Here is a 22,666-nt window from a genome sequence, read left to right as displayed (position 1 = left end):
CCTGCTCCTACGCACAGGTTGACCCAGTAGGTGTGCAAAAGGACCTTTCTCAGGGGCGTCAATTGGGTATGGCAAGGCATGGCAAGTGCCATACCTTGGCTCCAGAAAAGAAAAGAGGGGGAAAAAATCATGAATAGTAGCCTAATGCAGGTGTAAGACCATTGTGTTTGCATTGTGTTATAGGTATAATGCATATATAGTTGCTATGCATTTCAGGGGTTTTGGGGGGGTTGACCCCCTAAAAAAAGGATAGATGTCCCTTATTTTAATCTCTGGGAGTTGGCAACCCTAACCTTGCCATAGGCCTACCTTAGCTTTTGCTGAACTGACACCACTGATCTTTCTCTACAAAATATGTATAAACATGCCATGTTATTGTGCATTCATTACTAAGCTATTCAAATGTGTCATGTTATGTTTAAAGACAAATTTACATTTTTGAAAAAAAAAGAAAAACGTTTTTAAAGTTTTTAAAAACAAAAATATTTTTTAATCAAACAGCAATTTCGCGGACCCCCTGCAGTACCTTCGCGGACCCCCTGCAGTACCTTCGTGGACCCCCTAGGGGTCGCGGACCCCCTGTTGAAGACCTGGATTAGAGATTTTATGTATTTTCCCCACAAGTTATTTTCATTCAAATGAAATGTGATTGAACTTGCACTAATAATGACTTTGGTTGATTTTTCACTCTTTAAAATATAGTATTTCTTAATTATTAATAATTACAGCTTGTAGATTGGCTATTTTCACGATTTTAAATTGTTTTTAAATAATAATAAAAAAGGAACATACAAGATTTCCACCCGACAGCCATAATATAGCCTATAGCCAATATATGGTTCTGTATCAGTATATGAGTCCGTTTTTGCAGATTTCATTCTAATTGGCTACTATATGCCTGCATATGAATTTCATGTCACCCTGGCTTGGCGGAGATATGCCCTGTTGCGCACACTCTGCACACTGCAGCAGCAGGTGAAAGCAATTCACTTAACGAGGGCTGTGTTGCGCACCAAACAACGGACTAAAACTGTCACTTTCTAGCTGCTGAAATAAACCTCCCAATTAGAACATTGTAGACATTACTTGCTTTATATTAAGACTCATAATTTGGGGATTTCGCTGTATTTTATTAGATGTATTCATCTATATTTTGCTGTTGAAAAAAACATCGGGGCACATCAGTCTGTAGGACTACGGAATCCTCTCTCTCTCTCTCTCAGGCTAGATATCAAACCTACCATTGATTAGTTCAGGCTGCGTTAGATTTATCTCCTGTTTGGCCCGGTAATGCTTTTGTGTCTATAACACGGTGTTGCGGGATTCCGAAGGTTCTATAGGAGGCTCAAAATCAAACCTACCTACCACTGTGCATGTTGTAGCTGCGCAGCTCAACCAAAGAGACTGGTGTCTAAAAAAAACGTATTGACAGGAAAATCGCGCAGAGGAAAAACTGTGAAATCGTTGCTGGGCGCTGTGGAGTAAATACAAATAATGTCCGTCTCGCTGACATATTTTATTTTCTGCCCAAAAAGTGTATTTTACAGAGTAGGTGGGGTGCGTTTAGGCGTGCGCAGTTGGAGAATAGACATTCAACAACCCAAAACAGCCTTTGCTTCGGTGAGTAGCGAAATGGTTTAGTTTATTTTCACTATAGTTGAGCGCTGGCGGCGAGGTGGAATTCCTTGTACATGGCCAGAGCGAGGGGTCTTCCAGAGCGTTAGAGGGAACTCACTAACGCTCTGAACCAGAGCTAGGGCACCACGGCCACTGTGGCCGTGAAGGCATGTCATTATTTGAGGGGCACACGGCCAATGAGAGGGGCAACGATGGCCATGGCCGCCGTGGCCGCCGTGAAATTCCTGCCCTGCCTGTGAATGATCTTATGTATAAGTATGTATACCTCGGACATCCCTAGTGCATTGGTTCTCAAAGTGGGGTCCAGGGACCCCCAGGGGTCCTTGATGTCCCCAGCTAAATGATGGATAGTTAGTAACCAAATGGACCCTTATGGTTCTATAACTCTGAGAGAAATCTTCTCTTATGGGGGTCCCTAGCATATCTTTTCAAATGGGGGTCCGGGGGCTAATAAGTGTCAATTTGGGGGTCCCTGACATGAAAAGGTTCGAGAGCCACTGCCCTAGCGGACCATCTATTGTTACTATGTTTCCATCCATCTTCCTCAAATTAGTCTAAAAGTAGAGCCACAGATAAGGGGAAACTTCAGATCTTTAGACGCAATATCAGTTGCCTTTTAAAATGTAAAAGTACATGGAAATGTTAATTTGTGAAAATGTAAATTTTCTCCGAAGGAGTAATATTTCCACTTGTCTGGATTATTCTTTATTTTATGAAGCAGCAGGGTCATATTAAGTTGTATTATTTTATTCATGTCAGCACTCAGTCTTTTCCCAAGACACTTCTTCCGTGATGGTGTGCATTTAAATCAGAACTGCTGCAGCATAACCTCAGACTGCCAATACATTTTATAGCCATATATCAGAGAGCACTTTTTCAATGTGTCCAGGGTCTGAGGATAGCCAAAGAATGTCATCTGCATACTAAAAATAATCAATGTTCTCTGCATCCTGGCTTTACTCCTTTTGATTCCCCCTTCCACCTTTACTGCTATTGCAAGAGCTTCTATAAATAATGCGAGCAATAAAGGCGAGAGTGGATCTCCTTGCTTTGTTCCTCTTGAAAGATGAAAAGGGGGGAAATATTTTGGTCCATTGGTGACAACTGATGTTCTCGGCTCTGTATGGATCATTTTAACGCAGTTGATAAATCCCGACATACAACCAAAAGCCAAGATATGAAATAAAAAAACGATCTCCCCGGTGAAATGCTTCACATCTAAGGAGAAGGCTGCTACTAGGTTCATCCATTGACAGTCCATCCATACACAGTACAGTAAGATGAAGCAACTGTTCCACGGACGAACTTGTGAGTGATCCCACGTGATCAGTCTGGCAATGCCAGGCTACATACTACCTGCACCCGCCCCGCATTGACATTTTCATTTTCATTTCGTACAGAGTAGGCCTACAGTACTGTGAGAAGGCCAAATTAAATGGAAACATCTCCCCACTCTCCATTTGCGAATGCAGTGAGTGGACACACCTGGCAAACTTACTCAAATCTCACCGGGACTAATGCTGTTTGTGTCGCATGCTTGTCTGGGGATGAAAGGGGGAAATTATGATAAAGCCAATGTACATTTTATCCACAATCTGTCAGCATGCTGAATGAGCAGGTTGGTGCCTTGCATGGATTCCTCCGCCGTCGGTGCGTGAATGTGTGTGTGAATGCGTGAATGTAATGCACATTGTAAAGCACCTTGGATAAAGGCGCTATATAAATGCACCATTTACCATGCTATCTTCTCTGCATCCTGTAATTGACAATCACCTCCTTGGTCGTCTTGACCATTGGTTCTCAAAGTGGGGTCTGGGGACCCCCAGGGGCCCTTGAGAGAGTTCCAGGGGGTCCCCAGCTAAATGATGGATAGTTAGTAACCAAATGGACCCTTATGGGTCAGTAACTCAGAGTGTGTACAAATGGAACCAAATGGACCCGTTAGGGTCCATTTGGTTCCATTTGTACACTCTCAGAGTGAAATTAACATTGATTTTACAATATGAATTAGAGATTCATATTGAGTGATACAGAGATAGAAATACCATTAAATGGAGGTCCGTAGCCTAATGCATGTCAAACTGGGGGTCCTTGAAATTAAAATGGTTGAGAATCACTGCTAGAGCCGTAAATATCTTCTCTTATGGGGGTCCCTTCCTGGCATATCCTTTCATGGGGGTCCGTGGGCTAATAAGTGTCAAGTTGGGGGTCCTTGATACGAAAACGTTTGAGAACCACTGGTCTTGACATTGAGGGCAAGCTTTGTTCTTATGACACACCGCTGTGTCAGCCATCTGACTTTGTCGCTACAGGTCGTCTCGCTGTCACTGATGATCAGGCCCATCACTGTCACGTCGTCAGCATACGTGATGAAATCCTGTCTGGTGTTCAATAATATCTGGGAAGATATTCTCAAGACATATTTCAAGGACTTTAGTAAGCTTTTCCACATCGACTATTCTGACAGGCCGGAAACTATCTGGATATAATGTATTCTTATCCTTTTTGAGGATAAATGATATTAAAGCCTCGTTATACCTATTTTAGTCCCGAGTTGGTGTCGGCTAGTCAAGACTTCACTCTTGCGTCACATTTAGGTAGCTGCCCTTGTAAAATTGCCTCTGAATAGACAGTTGTATTGGTGCCAGCATATTCTGTCTGTCTGCCTGTCGTCTATCCGTCCATCCGTCCATCCGTCCGTCCGTCCGTCCGTCCGTCCGTCCGTCTGTCCATCCATCCATCCAGCCATGAAATGCTTAATTGGGAAGCAATCTAATCCTGGAAGTTTTCCAGGTTGCATCATTGCATGCATTAGATAGCTCCTCTAACTTGATTCTTAAATGGGGCGTCTAACTACCCAACTTGATCTGAAGTTTGAGTTTTTAGATTAAAAAAAAAATGTCAGTGTGTCTGGGTCTGAATTTCTCTCGGTAGTATAACGTTTTGAATACAAATGCTGAAACACCCAATTGATATCCTTTAAAGTGTTAGTGTCTACATCTTCCTTTTCCTTTTTAATAGCAGGAATTATTAGCTGGCCTCTTTTTGTTTGAGCTGTCTGACTAACAGTTTGTGCCTGATCTTTCCCCATTAAAAATAATTCAAACAGCCCTTTTGTGATACATCTCATTTAAGTCAAAATGTCAAAGTGCACACTTTAGTGCACAAGTAATAAGTCACTAACTATTTGACAATTGTTTTCTTTTTCGTTTAGCTGAGATTTTTTCTTTCCTCTACTTTTCTTTTGATTAGAATACACAATAATTTTACCCTTTATAAATGCTTTACATGCCTCCCAGACTGTATTGTATCTGTGGATATGACTATAATATATTTTTAAACCCCTCTTAATGGCCTGAGACAATAGAGTACCGAAGGGAAAAAAAAACGTGACCCGGGTAGGATGTGTAAATTACGTTAGACTTCGGTGCTCTATAACTGGTCAAATACAGGGTCTTGAAATAAGAGTACTTGTACCTTAATTAATTAAAAGTAATTAATGTATTGTGATAATCGGTTACTGCTGCTATACACAATTCCATTGTTGCAGTCTGTGAGAACAATAACACCAATTTTGCATTCAACAATAGAATCAATCGTACTTTAAAAATAATCTATTCTTGAGTGGAATGTATGCTTATGACCGTAAATAAAATGTACAAATTGTATCTAATCTCCAAATGTCCACTAAACCCAGTTCTTTCATGAGTTAATGTATTGCCAGCCTATCTTCCTCGGCAGATCAGCCTTTAAGGGCAACCATCTTGGTCAGCGGTGCAACGTGACTCTGATGCCATATCTTCTGATATTTCCTCCAATCGCACACACAGTTTTGATCTCTCCTCCGCTATTACATTCTTTTTTTTTTGGAGCAACCTTTCTTTTCTTTTTTTTGCAGCGGCATTTCCGCTGCATCCAGCCTCACAGTCACACGTTCCGTCGCAGTTGTCACAGCATGAATGTTTGGTTAAAACAGACTTCACCTCTTCCCTGTCAAAAAGATGAAATAGTTTCATCCTTCAGGCGCTCCCATCAAAGACATTTTTACATTTTTGTCTGAAATTCCTGTCAGATGTTTTCCATCGTGTATATAGGATGAGAGAGAGTGTGACAGGCATCCATCTCTCCCTGACATTTGGACAGACTTTTATTGATCACCGCGGGGACACGTAGGTGTCATCACAGCACCGCAGTATAAGCATGAAACACATGGGCAGATACAGGTAAGTGTACTGTAGAGAGATATACAACTAAGATTAAGACCATAAATCAGTCGTTCTGTGGCTTTCATGGCAGCGAGATTATCTCCGGGAATACAGACAGACACACAGACTAATTAAGGCCCTATTATATCGTCTCTGTCGGGGGGAAACCTGTTCCAAACTGTTCCTTTCCATGCAGGAATCAAAAATAGAAAAAATAGCAGATCTACAGTACAAGGCAAGCTCAAAACCCGTCGCAAAGAGCTCGTATATCTGCTACTTTTGGTGCTTTTGTGTGACGCTATAGTATGATCAAGTAGAGCGGAAAAACACGAAAAGTGAAAATATGGAGATACAGTAAGAGGTTTCTGCTCGACAGCGACGACATGACACATGCAGAGTCACATCATGAAAACTAAAACCAGCACACTTAAATGCTGATCTAGCCATCCGCCCTTCTTGGACTGACTGGGTTAGCATAATTAATAAACTATTTCTAATGATTGTTGCTGTTGTGTCGAAACCTTGTTAGTCCAAAACTGTTACATTTCAGGAAATGTAACAGTGAATTCCAATGGATACACTGTCATTTTGATTTAGTCACAATCGTGTAATTTGCTTCAATATTTATAAAACCCACAGACACACTTAACCACTTTCACTTTCTTTCAAAAGTATCAAAAAATAGCCGATCTACAATCTCACAACACATTGCGTTGTGAGCTTGTACGGACTGATGGACAAAGGACTTTTTTGTCTGACCTTAATTCATTATGGAACGCCATATCTCCTCCCTATAGGCAGCAGTTTGTTTGTCGTTTGAAGTGATATTCCTTGCCAACTCTAGCATACTGTAGTAGACGCATAGAGTATCTCTGTAGACGCATAGAGCCTCTCTGGGATACAGTATGCTTTGTACTGTAAGTACAGTATGACTCAAGGTCATGTGTAGGCACACGGTTCACTTATAAGATCCATGCCCTTGAATTCCCACTCCCACGCCCCAGCGCTGACGACGCAATCACTATTTTCCGAGAACAGATGCTTGGTTCCTGAGTGAAGTGACGGTGTGCCGTTTAGCCCCTGGCAACCTCTCTGGAGTGGTTACATGTCAACCAATTTATTTTGTACAGTGTCCTCCTCTCCTGCAGGGCCTAGTGCAATGTTTTTTTCCCAAGCAGAGGCAGAAAACACTGCTGAATATAAAAGAGCACCCAGACACACTTTTACACTAAATGACAGTCTTGAGCTCTTTTTTATTTATTTTTTTATCTAGCCTCTGCTCCCCAAACTGTCCCTCAAGAGGCCTATGGTTATTCTTTTTTACAAAAAAAAACAAAAAAAACATCATGTCTGTCTGTTGCACGACACTCTTGCATGCAGGTCATTAATAAAATTGCTCGACAGCAATGATGTGTTCTTAATTGTATGCCTGCTTAAATAAAGGTTGAATACACTATGTACTTCGTTCACCAGGGTCCCCCAGGGGTCTATGGTCACCTCCTTTCCCCCCTCTACACCAAATCTTTTTGCCTAAAATAAGCCACGCGTCGCACGTAGCTTATCTGCTATTTTGGCCGAATGTTCACCTATTTTGACATGCCCAGTAGAGGGACACTATAGGGTTGATTTGGTTACGGTCTTTGATAGCCACGCAAACGTGTCTTTGCAGCATAATTTTATTTTATCTTAATTGAAACCCTGAGGTCTCATTCTCAACAAAGACTTGGTTTGGACAGCAGCTGCAACATCAACAAAGTTACAGACAGTACGTTCAATAAAGAGACAATAAAAAAGCAGTCCAACTCAGGTCCTTTTACTAAGAATAGAGGGTTTAAGTGGTTAAAATGATGGGTTTTGAGAAACATGTTTTTGAAGCTTATCTATGAAAATCCAGGTGTCCACTCTGCTTTTCTGATTTCTGAAGCATTCATATGGATGCTTACCCCCAAAACTGGCCTTAAGACCGCCCTCTCTGTGAAAGCAGGTACTTACTTAGTGTCATCTGGAACACGCCAATCAAACGCATCGCATCCGCGACGCATTGTGGGCTTGTATGTGTAGTGGCCAATGTAAAAACATATGACAGCATTCTACCAGCACATGCTGTTATTTTTCTAGATACTGGCATAATTAATGGTTCCTGGAATTCTAAATGAGGGCAAAGACAGAGCCAAGTTGGTGGTTCTATAAAACTCCCTTTATGGATTATTTTTTGGTGAGAAAAATAATTGACATGGACCATATTGATCAAACATTTATATTTCTGACCAAGTCTGGACATGTGAACTGCAACTTTAAGAGGAATCAAGCTGGACAGCTCAGTGTTCCTGAGGCGGCATGTTTTTTTCACCAAGTTGTGTACAGACGGAGGGGACAGAATTGATTGATTGATTGAATATTTTATAAAACATAAATGCAAACAGACACGAGTACAGTCATACACTTAGTCTAAAAGGATCGCACAAAAAAGTCCAGTGGACGTGTTTCCATTGAGGTCCTATATAGAGAGAGTAATGAAGCCCTGGGACCATATATAATAGTCACACTGTTTACGTGACATGTAACCCGATAGATAAGTGGGCAGCAGTCCATGGATGGCATCAGAGCTTCTTCGCTGCCAGTCTGATACTGCAGTGGTCAGGGCTTTCCATCACCTTTAGGCCTGTCCGTGCTCTCCCCAAGTGTTGCAGTGGTCAGGGCTTTTCATCACCGTTAGCCCATTCAATCCGGGAACACGTCTCTGTCATTTTAAATTAGCAGATATACAAGCTCACCAAGTGCTATGAGCTTGCAGATCTGCTATTTTTTGAAAAATCGTGAAAATGTGTGCTCTTTATATTTAATCTTTAAATATATATTAGCAAACATTTGTAAAATACATTGTTCCAGGGACCCCCCAGAAGCAAAGATTTGAGTTACAAATGTTCGCTTTAAAAATATATATATAAAAAAATGTGCACACATTTTCACAATTTTCAAAAATAGCAGATCTACAAGCTCATAGCGCGGCACTCGGTGCCGCGCTATGAGCTTGTATATCTGCTATTTTTGAATAGCCAAATACATCTAAAATGAGACAGACGCGTTCCCGGATTGAATGGGTTAGGCATGTCCGTGCTGCTCCCCAAGTGCTTTATTATTATGCTCTGCCCTCAGTGCCCTGGTTTTCTTGGAGGCTGTTGCTGCTGTCAGTATACTGAAAACTGCAGAGGGAAGAAAAAGGATCCGAGCTCGCCCACTAAACTGCACCACTTCCTGAACAGTGTGTCTCGTCTTCTCCCATGCAGGCCCCTCACACCTAAATGTCAAAACAATAACGCATTGTCGCTGTCGGGTAGAAACCTCTAACTTTTTGCAAAGGAAAAGGACCTCAAGCTGGGTGACCTGACTTCTACGCTCATTACGTTGTAGAGGACTCCGCAAATAACGCAAAGAACCCGCCTCCCCCTCATGTCAAAGTAGTTGTCAATGTTTAAAACTTGATGAGAGGACGTGGAAATATCCTTTTGGACTCCAAAAGAGAGAGAGAGAGAGAGAAGGAGAGAGAGGAAAAAGGGGTGGGGGGGCATGACTTTTAGTTGGAATCTTGAGCTCCAGCACCTAATAGTTTACAAACTAAGCACTGATCGTAGGGATATTTGGACTTTTGTGTGTTGGGCTTATTTTGCATGATGAAGCCATGCACGAATAGAGAAGCTCGCTTCATAAAAGATGAATCACTGTCAGTAAAGCCAATTAAGTGTAACTTCATTGAAAAAGACACAATACTAAGTTTTATCTACATACACAAATCTCTGCTGACCTGACTGATTAATCTTCCCTGAAGCATTAAAATAGTTGGCTGTGAGCCCCGGAGGCCGTATAGCCTACAGGACACTGTGAGTTACTGTCAGACCCATGCTCTCTCGCTCACGCACGACCCTCACACCTAAACAAATAGAATACAGACAAAATGTCAAAACAATAACACATTGTTGCTGTCGGGTAGAAACCTCTTATCTCCATATTGTAACTTTACGTGTTTTTTCGTAAATTAACGTCCTACCTGATCATATAACAGTGTCACACAAAAACACCAAACGTAGAAGATCTGCAATCTCGAAAGCTTTGAGCTTGTAGATCTGCTACTTTTGCTATTTTTTTATTTGAATCCTGAAAAGTAACAGTTTTGGACATATGAGGTTTCCACCCGACAGAGACAACATGGTTGTGAAGCTTGATAAGCATATCCTGTAGCAACTAGAGTGAACCTGTAACTAAGAAACTACAACTCTATGAGGTTTTTTTATGAAACACACAAAAAAAATGCAATGGCAATTCAAATCTATGTCTAGGGATATGTCGATATCAATGCGATGGATAGGGCTAGCTGCAGGGTATTTGTTTTGCATCGTTGCACGGCATGTTGAACAAGGGTTATAGCTGTTATCAAAGCCATTGGGTAGAGGAAAAGTAGATAAGTTACAGCTAGCAAAATTAATCTACACAATCACAAGGTAGTAATTATTAGTAGTAAAGCCAGTACTACTCAATGGCAATTGTTTTAAGTGAAATAAAAATGGGGAACCGAACTTATGCCATTCCCAACCAAATTGTCCAGGCATTCTACTGAATAAAGCCAGCACGCAAACATGTTCATCCATTTGTTGGTTGATACAAATGTCTCTCTGCCTGGCAGAAGACTCTTAAATCTCTCCTAGCAATGTGCTCGTCCGTCTCCCGGTTTTTAGCTGGTGTAAGCAGCCTTTCACCCCTCGTTCGTTCAGAAATGCTACCTCTGCACCTACTGTTATGGACACTAGCGGACACATACACCGCCAACACCGTTGCATGATCATCTGGTCACTTATTTGTGTAATGCTTTCGAGCAAATGACAAACTGTACTGTCGGCCATGATGATTTAACCTTCTGTAGGCAGAGAGGCAATAACATCTCGGTTGTTTTGCCAATTCAGCAAACGCAGGCACTGAAGGTCTCTCGTGTTTTCACTGAATGAATTTTGCCAAGTTCATAGAGAGTTGAATAGAATATAATATATTTCCAAATGTCCATTTCTGATATAGCAGCTAGCTAGGCTTTGACTAATTTGGTTTCCAGTAGGAATTATTTATGCGACCACATATGCACATATGCTCATATGCACATGCAACATTTATGTTGACTGCATGGGGAAATGCATCTCCCATAGATTCATGCAGTGCATAGGTAAGTGTTTTTCAAACTTTTTTTGCCAACTGCCAAGGACCCCCAAATTGATATATATTTGGTCGCAGACCCCTATCTGAACAGGTTTTGTGCCAGGGACCCCCAGAAGAGAAGATTTATATCTAAATTATTCAAAATGTTCCAAACATTTTCGATATTTATATATTTTTAATGCAAAAATAGCAGATGTAACAGCTGTGAGCTTGTAGATCTGCTATTTTTGAGCCAACGTATAAATGGATGAAAAGGTTAAAATGATAGTGATGCTATATTAACACATTGAACGCCAGACGCGTAGATCTACGCCAACCGATTTAAAGCCGCAGTGTGCCAGTCGCGTAGACCTACGCGACTCGCATTTCCCATGTTAAATCGAAAAAGTGCACTTTCCGGAATTTTTTACGACCCATTTCCGGTTCCGGGGCCGACCGGAAACGAAATAATACTGGTTCCGGTTTTTTCGCTCGCATCCGTTTCCTGTCTAGGCTACGGAGCCCTCCAGTGGCCATTGAGGGGGATTTTTTTTTTTTAAGATTTATGCGTGGGATCGCTTTAGTTATGCATGGGAACGCTTTAGTAATGCATGGCAACGCATTACCTTATTCATTCGAACGCATTACTTTATTCGAGGTAACAAGTTAGCTAATTCATTGCCTCAAATAAACTTAAGCGAGGCCTCGCTTTAGTAAAGCGAGGGAACGAATTAGTAATTTACTTGCACTTAAGTACAGTACTTGAATAAATGTACTCAGGCCATGTTTAGAGACATTTTGACTTGGATTATGCAACGTAATAGCCTATGTGCATTCATCATATTCTTTATTATGGTGGAGAAATGTATGCTATTCAAGGATTATTATTATTATAATAATAATATTATCATTATTCGTTGTGCACTGGTCCAATACAATACAAACTAATGCGCTGGTGCGCATATCTACACACACCCACAGCCTGGCACTGCAACATTAGGCCTATATCTTCTAATTCTCCAGGAATGTCTGTGATTATAATGTTCCTATTATCAGCAGATGTGAGAGTGTCAATTCCTTGTGTCAATTGTGTTTATATAAGATGATAGTCTATTCAAAGAAGACGATTTGTGCCGCGCAATGCCATTTGCTCCAAATGACGCACTTTACTTTTATTCATGGATTACACAGGAAATAATGAACTGATTACAATAATATAAAATTCTCTCAAATAATTAACAGGTAGGTGATACATATGCCCATCAAATATGGTTTTCTTGAAAGCCTTAGCCTCTTTGCTTTTAATCTGCAACAAATATTTGAAAACGTTAGTTAAACTAACGTTTTCAAATATTTGTTGCAGATTAAAAGTACAATATTTTCCTCTGAGATGTAGTGGAATAAGTAAAAGTATAGAAAATGGAAATACTCCACTAATAATAATAATAATAAGGTCTATTATTGCAATAGAGGCTAAGGTATATAATAATAATATTAACAATAATAATAATAATACTGGCACCGGTGATAAAAACACAATGTATTGACACGAGGAATTAACAGTCACACTTTGGTGGATTAGCCTACAGTAAAATTGTAATGACAAATCCCAAGGTGAACTCTGCAGCCGCACTAAGGCGCTCCAAGCCGTCAGATATTCCCCGAATGTTGGTTTCCAAGCTATAACCTTGGATTGCCTTTCAAGAAAACCATATTTGATGGGCATATGTATCACCTACCTGTTAATGATTTGAGAGAATTTTATATTATTGTAATCAGTTCATTATTTCCTGTGTAATCCATGAATAAAAGTAAAGTGCGTCATTTGGAGCAAATGGCATTGCGCGGCACAAATCGTCTTCTTTGAATAGACTATCATCTTATATAAACACAATTGACACAAGGAATTGACACTCTCACATCTGCTGATAATAGGAACATTATAATCACAGACATTCCTGGAGAATTAGAAGATATAGGCCTAATGTTGCAGTGCCAGGCTGTGGGTGTGTGTAGATATGCGCACCAGCGCATTAGTTTGTATTGTATTGGACCAGTGCACAACGAATAATGATAATATTATTATTATAATAATAATAATCCTTGAATAGCATACATTTCTCCACCATAATAAAGAATATGATGAATGCACATAGGCTATTACGTTGCATAATCCAAGTCAAAATGTCTCTAAACATGGCCTGAGTACATCTCTACTACTCAAACAGAGAGCGTCTCCTTTCAAACCCCAATGGTTCTAATCAGCCCCCCGCCCACAGGAGTAGCCCAATTCTCTCACAACTTGCTACAAAAATCGCTCATGAAAAACTATATAACCTCCTACATTTCATTTTCCACCTTCACATGTGTGTCCTTCTCTAATAATCAAAAAGTGCTATATATTTCATCTCGCAATGTACTTCCGGATGGTTCGTTTTGCACCTTTTTATGCCACATCGGTCACGGGAAAGAAATAAGCACTGCCGTGGTCTATGGAAACGAGCCCAAAAGTGCACCCAAATAAGCCCAAAATCGCTTATACAAACAGTCAGACCTGGCAACGCAGCCTACGCCAATCATGCGTGAGAGATCTACAAGCTATGGGGCAGAGACGCCACCGTATCTTAGCAACAACTACAGCGCTCACTCTCATTGGTCGTGTCACGCTAAGAGCAGTTCCCAGACAATGGCATCGCAGAGAGCTTGCTGTAGCCATCACACAGTCAGTCGCAGCGACGACGGACAGGGAGCTGTGATAGCTGCCATGTCGCTAACGCTAACGTGGTTGTCATGCCTGCAGCGGCTGTGCAATCACTTTGTCAACAATGCACGTTCGTGTGGTGAATGTCAATATTGCTGCTCAGTTAGTCCATTGTAGATGGTGTATGTTTGTGTGTGTCTTCTGGAGAACTATGTAGCTCCACAGCAACTACAGTAACTAACGTAATGGCAGGACCGCCCCGTGCAACGCACGTTTAGGCTGCATTATGATCATGTAGTAATTTCAGATAATTTCGCTCCAATTAGAGCAGTGCTTATCAACCCTTTCAGGCCGCCCCCCCCCACAAATAAACGTAATTGATCTGGGCACCCCCCATTTTGTTTGACTCCATTCCACCAGTAAATATTGTGAAAATAGCAGATCTACAAGCTCGAAACGCCTCACGTTGAGAGGCTTTGTACGCTTGTAGATCGGCTATTTTCTACATGATTGCCTCTTTCTTAGATTATTTGACAATGTGGCCAATGTTTTTATAGTATCGTTTGTTGACTACTTTTGTTGCAGAAATGGTCATTTCCTTTACTTTCGTTTTTTTATTGTCTCCGCCAGGCCGAAAGGCATGGCGCAAGACCTGTCCGTCCGTCTGTGATAGCTAATCTCTCACATCGTTGACTTGATCGCAGCGAAACTGTGCACACACACTGGATGCCAATTCAGAACCTCTGCCCTATTTCTTTCACATGGCCCTGTTACAGTGCCACCAGGAGGCCGCTTTTTGCTAATCACATTTTCTCACAGTACTCCTACATATTTTGCCCAAACATCACGCAAATCGGTACACAGTATCTCCACAGTCATTAAAAAAAAACACCCTTTCAGATTATTCATATTCCATCCTGATTGGCTAAAATGGCTTCCAAAGTCTGCAGGACTGCTCCGTTTGGACCAAAATGCCTCACATTATGAACACAGCATGCACTTTCCGTGCAACTTTGCACCCACATTCCCACTATGCCGAGGAAGAAATTCCACTTGAGATTTCTCTAATCAGCCTTATGGTGGCGCTATACCAGCCCGATGTGGAGAGTCAGTGAGAGCTGGATAAACGAGGTAAAATGTGTCAAAAGGAGTCTGTACGGCTGTCGATAAATGAACACATGACGTCGGTGGGAGAGGAGATATTGTGTCTTTTGGACAAACAGCAGCGTGGTGCTGATGTTTGTTGTGTGAAGCAGCTTAATGTCAGAGTGTTTGTGTTGGAGCGCCTCAGTGCGGCTGCAGAGTTCATGTGCAACCTCTTCCAGAGACAGACAGAGACACTAGAAACTCTGCTGGAGAAAAAAACAACACTGCTGGGCATTGACTTTCATATGGACATTGATCTACACACTGCAGGTAAATCTGCTACACACACAACATCAAACTACACACTACAGGTATGATGCAGCGTTTGCATTCCAGCCTGCATGCCAGCGTAGTTCCCATATGGTTTCAAGGTGGGCTAAACCATATGGACCCCATGTCAGCGGCATCCACTTCAGTCCCAACTGCGATGCCCATGCAGGCTATAAGTAGCTTCTACCTGGCCCTTAGGTGGGCCCCAACTAGCCATGTTTATGTGGGACCAAGGCGGGTCCTAACTGGGTTTGCCCATGCAGGCTTTACCTGGGTTCTACCTGGGCCCTAGGTCTACCCTAACCAACCAGAGTGCAGTGCCCATCGCTCCAATTGTTGTGACGTCAGGGCTCTCAATACTGCACATTGGTGGAGGAGGAGGGGCCGCAGGGCGACCGCACACATCGCTGAACCAATGGTAGCCCACGGATGTTTCCTCTGGGGATTTACAATCTGCCCCTCTATGCCACATATCATCCGCACTACAGGGTCTTCACTGACCGAGCCACGGCCCCACTGGCCCTCATGACGCTACGCCACTTATATGAGCTGCCAAGTGGCCGCGGGCGCTACGTGGGCGTGGCCGCGGGCTAGACGCGAGCCCCCGCGTAGCGGGGGCGAGCTTCTAGTTTATTCAAGTACTGTACTTAAGTGCAAGTAAATTACTAATTCGTTCCCTCGCTTTACTAAAGCGAGGCCTCGCTTAAGTTTATTTGAGGCAATGAATTAGCTAACTTGTTACCTCGAATAAAGTAATGCGTTCGAATGAATAAGGTAATGCGTTGCCATGCATTACTAAAGCGTTCCCATGCATAACTAAAGCGATCCCACGCATAAATCTTAAAAAAAAAAAATCCCCCTCAATGGCCACTGGAGGGCTCCGTACTAGGCATCAGCTTAGAATCGATTTATCTCCCTTGTGGTTTTCCTCACCGCATCGTCCTGTCTAACGTTCTCGCATGTAACTTCAAAATGGAGGCACGGATCGGCTCGCAGTTTTTTGTTTTTGTTTTTCACGGATCCCGTGTTTGTGTCGAACCAAATGAACGCGGATTTTAAACGGATTTAGCGGGGGCTATGACGACATGAAAAAAACAAAAAAACAACACAAAGAGCTTGGCACTGGTAGGTACATTATGAGATTAACCTCTGGCGTTCAATGTGTTAAGCAACGTTGCTCGGGACTCCCTGGAGGACTCATAAGAAGAAGCAGGCCAAGTCCAGTAATTTATTAAACAAATAGAGTAGCATCTATTTGTGTGTGTCTCACTCATCAAGGCAGCCATTCAGCTGCCGCGTTAAAGGCATGCATGATCCATTTTAATTTCAACAGTCCACCAGTAGAGCGCGCTCTCACCACTGGTAAGAGCTCCTTTAGGCTACATGACGTCATGATCGCATCCTGGCACTGGCAGTCTGGGCTTCAACAGTGAAGGAGGGAAAAGAAAAGAAAGAGGAAACATCATGTGCGCTAAAAGAAAGATTGATCAAGAGAATCGTACATTTCAGGCAAGATGGGAAATGGATTATCTTTTTACAGAATTCAAAGGCAAACCAATGTGTTTAGTGAGCCTACAGACGCAATCGTCCATGAAGGATTTCAATTTAAGTCGGCATTATAACACCGGTGTCGGCCACGAAGACAAATATGAGAAGTACACTGGAGCTTCCAGATCTTCTATTTGTCGCTTGCCTGAAATCAAAAATAAAAGGCCAACAGAGCTTTTTTTTACCAAAGCCACAACTATACAGGAGTCCTGTCTCAAGGCATCTTATGCCGTTTCACTTGCTCTTGCTAAAAGTAACAAACCATTGTCAGACGGCGAAGTAGTAACACTACTATACTGAATCCAAAGAAAAATAAGAAGGGAATTTCGTTTTGGAAATTGCTACCCGAGCCCCGCTTCCCACTCCTCAGGGATTTTGCTCTCTCAATGGCCAGCATGTTTGGAAGCACATACATCTGTGAGAGCAACTTCTCAAACATGAAGCACATTAAGTCAAAGGAGAGGAACAGGCTGTCAGATGAAACGTTGTTCCATCTGATGCAGATCGGATGCACACACATTGACGTTGACATTCCTTCTATTGTGTGCCAACAGGAGAGACCACAAATGTCTCATTAAAGACATAACTATCCATTGATCCACTGTGGGTGAGGGTGAATGACGTGCCAGTTTGATAAACATGTCAGAATGGGACACTAAAATGTATTCATTATTGCACATAGCCTATAACTACTTTATGTTTACTTTTGTAGTGTTCAGAGTCCTTTTGAGATTTTCAAGTTTGGGCCCTGATCCATGAAAGGTTGGAAACCATTACTTCAGAATCTTAGGGATATTTGGACTATTTGTGTTTTGTGCTTATTTTGCAATGATGAAGCCATGAATAGAGGCTGGCTTTACTAAAAGATTAATCACTGTCAGTAAAGCCAAAGTGTAACTTCATTGAAAAAGACACAATGCTAAAGTTTTATCTACATACTGACCTGACGGTGATTCATCTTCCCTGAAGCATTAAAATAGTTGGCTGTGAGCCCAGGGGCTGTATAGCCTACAGGACACTGTGAGTTACTGTCAGACCCATGCTCTCTCTCTCGCTCACGCACGTATGCACGCACAATGCAGTGGCCTCCTAATTACCTCACAAAATGTAGCCCAAGGGTTTAAAAACCTTCAGTGCCGCGACTGCCCAAAATAATCATAATTTGAACCCTGACTAGCACCTGGAATTGTAGGCATTTACAGGCATTTAGTTTGACTAGGTTCCACAGATTTTTATTGTTGTTAAAATTGCCTCTTTCTTACGTAATATTTGACAATTTGGCCAATTTGGTATTAAAAAGGTCTTAAAAGTCATGACATTGTAGCTTTAGAAATGTGCAGATGCCCTGTATACACTATATATACTGTATGTTGGTTTGGGAACCACTGATATAGCCTGCATACGACATGACAAAACCCTTGAGAAACCCTACATATTACCATAATGGCCAACCCATTAAAAGTCCATCTGCGTGTTATATTCTTTTAATAATGATGTGTTACTCTCTTTCCGTTACTCTTGAATTACGCTATGCAATGTGTGCGCTATCAGTTGATTATATTGTGTAATGAAGACAAATAGGACGCCTCACAGGACAAGTGCCAGGGATGAGGGGGAAATTAGTGCAGGCGCATGCAGGTGAACACAGCGTTAGGGCTCATCAAATTGGCAAACTGTCACATATTCTTAGCTGCTGGAAGAAACTTTCCCTTGTGGGCTTATTTCTCAGATGTGGGTGGTTGCCAAAGGATTGCTTTCTTCTTGTTTGTCGGAGTGGCGAGATTGCAAGTTTGCTCCTTTCTGAGCCGAGGCATCTTGCTTCCTTCTTCCGTCACAAACTTTGATTGCAATCTGAACTAGACAGGTGTGCTCAGTGGAGTGCAAATCTCCATCAGGAGGCATGTCCCAATAATTATACCTGCACTGTCTGACACGGTAACATCAAACTGCATCTCTCTCTACATCTCTCTCTCATGCTCTCTGTCAACAGCACACACAGACACACACATACATAATCAGACAGACAGACAGACAGACAGACAGACAGACAGACAGACAGACACACACACACACACACACACACACACACACACGTGTGTATACTGTGTATATACACAAAAAGGTTCTTGTTTGCATGTTTCATTTCATAAAAAAATACTAATATAACTAGAAACCTTCTGCCTACCTCCCTGCCGAGTTGAACACCTTTTTTTTCAATTTGTGACTAACATCACCTTCACCAACAAGCCTAAAACTATATAGTAGTTTACCATTCTATTTGTTAGACATCCGGAAGATGTCTAACATTGCGCCGGCCCGATACCCCGGCACTCAGTGAAGGTATCATGTCTGAATGAGTCCTGTTGCCCTAAACTCTAACGCGCTTTGAGAGGTCGTTGGTGAGAGACTGCAACTGTTCCATGCTACCTCGCTGAATCCATGGCCATTTGCATATCGTCAAAACAGATGATGCAATTGCCATGACTCTTCACACAACCCGCTCTTAGCTGGATGAGGGGAACAGATGTGTATAAATGCTGTTTGTGGACTAAGAGCTCTGCAGCAACAGTTCCTGCCAAGCGTGACACTTAAAGCTCAGAGACACACATAGGCCTGCACCCAACCATGTGGAAATTATGGATACCGGACCTTCCTGACAAGCTTCCGTCACGTGGTGTGAATGGCCAACATTACATCAGGCTCTCTGACCCTCAACACAGGAGCCCATCAGGGCTGTGTGCTGAGTCATCACCTCTTACTCCCAGTGGTGTAAAGTAACTAAGTACATTTACTCAAGTACTGTACTTAAGTACAATTTTGAGGTACTTTTACTTTACTGGAGTATTTCCAATTGTCTATACTTTTACGTCTACTCCACTACATCTCAGAGGCAAATACTGTACCTTTACTCTACACTATAATTATTTGAAAACGTTAGTTACTAATTACTTTGCAAATATAAAGTATTATATTATAAAACATACATTAACCACGTTAGCCCTATTTTATATATAGGCTAATTGAAAATAGCAGATCTACAAGCTCACAACGTGCCATGATGCACCACGTTGTGAGCTTGTAGATCTACTATTTTAGTACTCTTACTTTTGGTACTTTAAGTATATTTTGATGTCAATACTTTTGTACTTTAACTCAAGTAACATTTTGAACACAGGCCTTTAACTTGTTACAGAGTAGGTTTATATTGTGGTATTGCTACTGTACTTAGCTGAGTACTTTTTCCACCACCTCTTACTCCCTCTCCCTGGCTGTATGCACACACACACACACACACACACACACACACACACACACACACACACACACACACACACACACACACACACACACACACACACACACACACACACACACACACACACACACACACACACACACACACACGTGCCTGACAAAGTGCAAAGATTGCAGTTCTGCTGCATCTTCATTGCCATTCATGAGTCTGAGGAAGATGCAGTAGCATGGAAACGTTGTGTCTGATGTATACATCCTCTTTGTATACTTAGCACCTTAATAAAGAGGCTTATTGTCTGAGCTGCTCCAGTGTGTTCTTCTACGTTTGATGTGGTGCGTGTGTGCGCGCGTGTGTGTGTGTGCGCGTGTGCGTGTGCGCGCGCGCGTGTGTGTGTGTGTGTGTGTGTGGCAGCGCAGTGCAGCGCGAGGCAGACAGAAATTGAGCATTACTGTGTGGATTCAGCCTCTCTTCAAAAAGCCTCTCTGCTGGCACACCGCGCTCACGTGGGATATCTCAGCAGAGATATCGCCCGCAACTCGCTTCAGCCTCCCGAGCCCGTTAGCTTGAAAAATACTGTTGACACAAGGTTGATTGATTCCTGGTGTGTGCCGGGAAACTTGCCGTGGCACGTCGTCCCAAAAGTAATTAAGCACAAATTCCCAGGGCTGTCTGTCAGTGTATATTCTTCATTTGGTCTGCACTCCCTCTAGGAAGTCAAACGGAATATTAAGCACACTTAATATTTGGGTGGCATTTTTATCGACGCATGGTGGGGGGACCACAGAAAATATTCATTATGTCTTTCACTCAAGCCTTAATAATAAGAATCATTATTATCCGGAGGTGCGCACGAATATTAATGCGACCACAATGATATAATAATGGTATCGCTATAAATAAAATACAAATATTCGACTACTATATGTCAGACAGTGGCAAAATGGCACTTTTAAACATTTTAGATCATGCACTTCAACCCTATATCGTCGGGTGGAAACCTCATATGTCCAAAACTCCGCGCCGCATTTCGAGCTTGTACTGTAGATCTGCTACTTTTGATGCTTTTGTGTGACGCTGTAGTATGATGAAGTAGGGCGTTAATTTACGATTATATAAAAATTGAGATAAGAGGTTTCTGCCCGACAGCTGACAGCAATGATATACTTTGTTGACCAGGGTCCCCCCCGGGGGTCCCTTTTTTTGCACCCAATTATCTTCACCGAAAATAGCCGCTCTACAAGCTCACAACGCATCACAACCCAATGTGTTGTGAGCTTGTTGTGTCAGCTTGCTGTCGTGAGCTCCTATTGTTGCCGACAGTTTTCTCATTTTCACTGAATGTTTGCCTATTAGGATAGGGACGCTGGGGTTATTTTTCTACACGTTTCTGTCTGTATAAATCTGGGCTTTTTTCCCCCCCTAGACATCTGTATGTCTGTACATGGGTAGTCTGTGTGCTGTGTACTGTATGGATTAAAGCTAAATAAAATCTCACAACTAAGAGATTTTGTGAGGCCAAATCCTAATCTGTGATTTGTGAAACAGCGTGAAAGGAGCCGTCCCATTCCCCATCCACACACTCACACACACACACTCGCGCACACACACGCACACACACACGCACGCACGCGCACACACACACACACACACACACACACACACACACACACACACACACACACACACACACACACACACACACACACACACACACACACACACACACACACACACACACACACACACACACACACACACACACACACACACACACACACACACGCACACACACACACACACACACACACACACACGCGTTGTGTTGCTTCCTTCAATTAGCACAATATGTACAATTATGATGTTTTGGTAGCCATACCAGCCAACCATTCGAAGAAATAGCAACATGAGGCTTTGACCTTTGCTTTTATTAAATATCTCAGATAGTCAGGGTTTTCTGGAAGATTGAATATGTATTCTATCACTAGTTTGACCACTGCAAATAGTCTTTAATTTTAAAATAACTAATAACCGAAAATAGGCCATCTACAGTACACGCTTACATAAACATGTAGCCAAACATCAACCAGTCTGCTCAACCAGGAAATACCTGCTTTTTAGTTTTGATTGCTTTTTTTCAGTGAACCTATAAGTACACCAACATTGTGATGCATGTATAGTATAGATGAAGTATTATTTGAAAAAGATCACTATTTCCATTCGGGTCAAGGACACTGGCATGCAGTATACATTCAGGGAACACAGTGTTCTAGTATAGAGCGTACAGACTGCTGCCAAATTGTTGCCACAATTTTCAAATGCTTCTGAAATTGCCCTGAGGCATCATGCCACTCCGACAAATCTCTTTGTCCACGTTAGAGGGCGACCTGTTTTCTTATTAGGCGGGGGGTCTCTCTCTCTCTCTCTCTCTCTCTCTCTCTCTCTCTCTCTCTCTCTCTCTCTCTCTCTCTCTCTCTCTCTCTCTCTCTCTCTCTCTCTCTCTCTCTCTCTCTCTCTCTCTCTCTCTCTCTCTCTCTCTCTCTCTCTCTCTCTCTCTCTCTCTCTCTCTCTCACAGACTGTTGCCTCACACAAATTTCAAATACTTCCGTCATACAGGCTGTGTACATCGAAACCTGCACGGCAGCGGGTTTAAGGATGCCCGCCTCGCCCTCGACCCCCCGTTCCGTCTTTGCAGTTGCATAATTATTTCCTACTATAAATGGAAT

General features: G+C 42.2%; 1 protein-coding gene across 1 annotated transcript in view; it reads right to left on the bottom strand.

Moving 5' to 3' along the window:
* The window catches only part of grin2da (glutamate receptor, ionotropic, N-methyl D-aspartate 2D, a), a gene marked incomplete at both ends in the record, with an annotated part of 226,422 nt that overhangs the window by 198,621 nt on the left and 5,135 nt on the right, over positions 1-22,666 (bottom strand). The window lies entirely within an intron of this gene.

This window comes from Gymnoscopelus microlampas (assembly GCF_963454915.1).
Source record: "Gymnoscopelus microlampas genome assembly, chromosome: 15".
NCBI lineage: Eukaryota > Metazoa > Chordata > Actinopteri > Myctophiformes > Myctophidae > Gymnoscopelus > Gymnoscopelus microlampas.
This window is presented reverse-complemented; position numbering and strand designations above follow the sequence as displayed.